General features: G+C 49.0%; 1 pseudogene; it reads right to left on the bottom strand.

The window, feature by feature from the left end:
* LOC109128716 lies at positions 374-5,236 on the bottom strand (annotated as a pseudogene).

Below are 5,361 nucleotides of genomic sequence, written 5' to 3'. Positions count from 1 at the left end.
AAAAAATTCCATTAAACCAATAAGAATTCCAACAACAACAACCCAATAACCAACAATGCAATAATCCATAACCAACAATGAAATAAACAAGTTCCAACATCCTACAATGTTCTATCGACTCAACACTAGCAACCTAACAATAGCTCGACCACAATCAATAAAAACTCTAGAACATCCTCCTCCTCATCGCCTTGATTCCACGATCACACTTTGCCTTTACCTGCACCGGAAACACATATTGAGATGCATGAGTATTATCATAAACACTCAGTAAAGTCATCCTCCCATCTACTGGACTATACACACAAGCAACTAAGATTCTGTTGTTAAGCAAAACAAATAATCACAATCAACACATCAAACAAGGCAAAACTCAACATCGGATAAGACTGATGTCGACCGACACCAGGTTGGTGTCGATTGACGCTAACACAACAGGGTGTCGACCGACACCATACTGGTTTTGATCGACACTGCTTTTGCAGACGCGAACTGCATGAATCTGAACANACTTTGCCTTTACCTGCACCGCAAACACATATTGAGATGCATGAGTATTATAATAAACACTCAGTGAGGCCATCCTCCCATCTATTGGGCTATACACACAAGCAACTGAGATTCCATTGTTAAGCTAAACAAATAAACACAATCAACACATCAAACAAGGCAAAACTCAACATCGAATAAGACTGGTGTCAATCGACGCTAACACAACAGGGTGTCGACCGACACCATACTGGTGTCGATCGACACTGCTTCTGCAGACGCAAACTGCACGAATTTGAACGTCGATCCTCCATTTCAAATCATCCCGAAACCGTCCCAAACTCTCCCAAACACCTAAGGAACCTATGGGAAACACGAAAACAACAAACCCAAGCAAGCAAACACCACAAATAAACAAAGAACAACCAAACAACAGAGATCTCAGGCTTAGATCATCCATGGTCAAGCACTCACCTCTTTTGCAGGAAGATTTGATTGAGAAACGGTGGAAACAACACCTTAGGAAGCTTCTCATTCGTTCCCAACAACAGCTCTCCCTTCTACAGCTACAGATCTCACCAAAAACCACCAAGAACAAGCCAAAATCTCTCAAGAACACTCTCCAACGTTTTTTCTCTTCTTTCTCTCTTTTCTCACTCAACGACGACCAGACAAAACACAAAAAACCCTTAATTCGTCGCTTCTCCACTTATAAAGTCGGTTTAGGAATTTCTAATTGAACCAAACCGAACTAAACATCAATTAAAACAAACCTGTCGAAACCAGGAATGTTGGTGTCGATCGATACCCCAAGGGTGTCGATCGACACTCGGACCAAAAATGCGTTATTTGGTTTGCGGATGTTACAATTCTCCCCCACCAATAAGGATTCGTCCTCGAATGCCGCAGCACCGCCATCCGTCAAGGACCTCCGTGCCACCGTCAACACGGCCCGCACGTCCTCTGACCGGACTGAACCCGAATCTTCTCTGAGGTCTCCTGAACAAAATCCGCACCATAAATGCTCCTCTCCTCCACCTGAGTCCAGCATAACGGTGTACGACACGACCTCCCATACAATGTCTCATAAGGGGCCATCCCAATACTCGCCTGGTAGATGTTGTTGTAAGCAAACTCCACCAAGCTCAAATGATCTGCCCAATGGCCACTCCAATCCAACACGCACATTCTTAGTAAATCCTCCAAAATCTGGATCGTCGTCTCAGACTGGTCGTCAGTCTGAGGATGATAGGTTGTACTCATATGCAGCTTCGTTCCCATCTCTACCTGAAATGCCCTCCAGAACACCGTGGTGAACTTGGAATCTCTATGAGACACAATACTAGCAGGCACACCATGCAATCTGACTATCTCTCTTACGTACTTCTTGGCCAAAACCGCTGCTCCATCAGTTTTCTTGATGGCCAGGAAGTGCGCAGACTTAGTCAAACGTTCCACAATGACCCAAATTGCATCAAACGTCCTCGACACAAGCAATCCCACCACGAAGTCCATCGTGACCATATCCCACTTCCACCCGGAACCTGATGCTCAGCCTTCACTAGCTGGCAAGTATCACACTTCGCAACCCAGTCGGGTGCGTCCTTCTTCTTCCTGACCCAGTGATAATACCCCTTGAGGTCACGGTACATCTTGGTCGCTCCTGGATGAATAGAGAATTAGCTCGAATGAGCCTCTCTCAGTATCTCGTGCCTCAAAACCTCACCCTTGGCCACACAGACCGACCATGTACAAGGATAATCCCATTAGCAGAGACCTGATATTCCGAACCCGCAGCCTTAGAGGCATTCACCAGTTCCTCATAACTCTCTTGAGCTAACCGTACTCTGCTCAACAAATCCGCTCGATCAGCTGCCTCCAAACCCAAAGGTTCCTATGAGATAGCACACAACCTCAATGCACTAATCTCACCTACCAACGCCTCCATATCCTTTTCCTGAGCCGAAGTCGCCCGCTTCTGACTCAAGGCATCTGCAACCAGATTAGCTTTACCAGGATGGTAAGCTATGTCTAGATCATAATCCGCTACTAACTCCATCCAACGCCTCTGCCTCAAATTCAGCTCAGGCTGAGTAAAAATGTACTTCAATCTCTTTTGATCTGTGAATACTTGTACCTTCTCGCCATACAGATAAGACATCCAAATCTTCAGAGCAAACCCTACTCCTGCCATCTCCAAATCATGAGTAGGATAATTAGCTTCATGCTTCCGCAACTGCCGCGAAGCGTAGGATATGACCTTCCCCTGCTGCATAAGCACACAATCCAACCCCACTCCAGAAGCATCTGTATACACAACGTAGGGTTCGTTCTGCTCAGGCAGTGTTAACACCGGTGTGGTAGTCAACATCTGCTTGAGACTTGCAAAACTCGCCTCACAATCCGGTGACCACACAAATGGTACCTCCTTCCCTGTAAGCTTAGTCATCGGCTGTGCCATACTCGCAAAATCCGGAACAAACCTCCTGTAGTAACCCGCTAACCCCAGAAAACTCCGAATCTCAGTGGCACTCTGCGGCCTTGGCCACTCTCTGATGGCCTGAATCTTCTCAGGATCCACTGAAACTCCCTCTGCAGAAACAATGTGGCCTGAGAATCCCATCTCCCGCTGCCAGAAACTGCACTTACTCAGCTTAGCAAACAACTTCTGCTCCCACAGCTTCTCCAGAACTGCTCTCAGATGTACTGCATGCTCCTCATGACCCTTGGCAAAATACCAGGATGTCGTAGTTAAAAATGATGACTGACACGCCCAGAAACTCCTGGAACACGCTCTTTATCAATCTCATAAACGCAGCTGGCGCGTTTGTCAAACCGAACGACATCACCACAAACTCATAATGCTTGTATCTCGTCTTGAAGGCAGTCTTCCTCATGTATTGGAATCTGATGATAACCCGATGCTAAGTCAATCTTGGAGAACCAAGTAGCACCCCTCAACTGATCCAACAACTCATCAATTCTCGGGAGAGGGTACTTGTTTTTCACAGTGACCCGGTTCAAACCCCGGTAGTCGATACACAGCCGGAAACTCCCGTCCTTCTTCTTAACAAACAGCAATGGTGCTCCCCATGGTGAACAACTAGGACGGATAAAACCCTTACTCAACAAATCCTCCAGCTGCTTCTTCAGCTCTGCCATCTTTGTTGGAGCCATCCTGTAGGGCGCCTTAGACAACGGCGTTGTCCCCGGTTCCAACTCTATCGTGAAGGGATCAGACCGATATGGTGGTAACCCCTGCAACGACTGGAACACATCCTAAAACTCCTCCACAACCCGAATACCTCCAACAGAAGACTGCCCCACTGACTCTGACATCGAAATTGTAACCAAATAGGCCTCACGCCCCTTCTCAATCATCTTCCCAGCCTGCACAGCCGAGATCACGAGACTCCCCGAAGTCGGTCTCACTCCCTCAAAAACCAACTTCCCTTTTGGACGCTCAAAGACCACTCTGCCCCTGTAACAGTCCAAATGCACCCTATGACGATGCAACCAATCCATACCCAGAATCACATCATACAACTCCACTGGACTGATAATCAAATATGCCGGCCTTGACTCCCCCGCAATCTGAATCTCCACATCTCTCACTCGACCAAAGACTCTTAGTAACTTCCCTCCTGCAACCCTGACAACACCTGTGCTCTCACCGGGATCTCCACTGATACAAGCGCTCTCCGCGCACTCCGTAGTAATGAAGCAATGAGTTGCTCTAGAGTCAAACAGAACGTGGGACATAAACCCGCCCACCGACAAGGTCCCTACACAAACCTCATGTGTTGAGAACCTAACATTCAATCACAAGCAAAAACGATCATAATTTGAACTATTTAATTGACCAAGTTCGAATCTCAGAAGTTATACTTGTGATCGCTCCTGCACTGGTGCCACCGGTCTCCACAGTCGAGTACAACCGCGACGTCGGCTCGATCCAACCCACCGGCTGCACTCCTGGCTGACCTCCAGCCTGCACCGGTGCTACTGCCATCTGCTGCAACTTGGGACAACGAGGCTTGATATGCCCCGTCTCCCTGCAGTAGTAACACACTCGAGTATCTGTCTGTGGTCCCATCACCACCCGCTGCTCCGTCACTGCCTGCTGCTCACCTCTCTGCGGACAGTTGGTCACCTTGTGGTCCCTGCCGCCCTTGCTAGGAACAGAATGCGGCTGGGACCACTGTGGCTGCACCGAAGGACTGACCACAACCACCTGTGACCTCAAGTCGTCCTCTATCCCACCTGCAACCTCAACCAGCTCCGCTCTCGTAGCATAGCTCCTCACTCTGCACCGAGTCCTCAGATCATCCCGCAGAGCCAACAAGAACCTCCGCACCTGAGCCGTCTCTGGTTCCAAAGCCCGGCTTGCATACCCCACCAGCCGACTGAACTCTGCATCCAGCTCCCGCACTGTACGGTCCCCCTGAGTCAACCCCAAGAACCGTGCCTCCATGCGATCAAGAGCCTCCTGTGGAAAATACTTGGAGTTAAACTCCCTCGCAAAGTCCATCCAAGTCATATCCCGTTGCAACCTCCAAGCTGTCACCGACTTCCACCACACACGTGCATCACCTGACAAGTAGTACACTGCCAAATCCACCCTAAACTGGTCGGGACACTGAAGCGACCGGAAAAGATTCTCCATCCGCTCTCTCCACTCATCCGCTACACTAGGATCCATACCTCCCGAGAAATACCCCGCTCCCACACGCTGCAGCTGCACCATCATTTGCACATACTGAGCGTCCACTATCTCGGGCCCCGGCTGCACACCTGCCTGCAAACCCGCCACAGGCTGCACCGCTGGACCCTGTCCACCACCCACTGGTGGCACTACTGGATCCTGCCCAC

This window comes from Camelina sativa, chromosome 14 (genome assembly GCF_000633955.1).
Source record: "Camelina sativa cultivar DH55 chromosome 14, Cs, whole genome shotgun sequence".
Lineage (NCBI taxonomy): Eukaryota > Viridiplantae > Streptophyta > Magnoliopsida > Brassicales > Brassicaceae > Camelina > Camelina sativa.
This window is presented reverse-complemented; position numbering and strand designations above follow the sequence as displayed.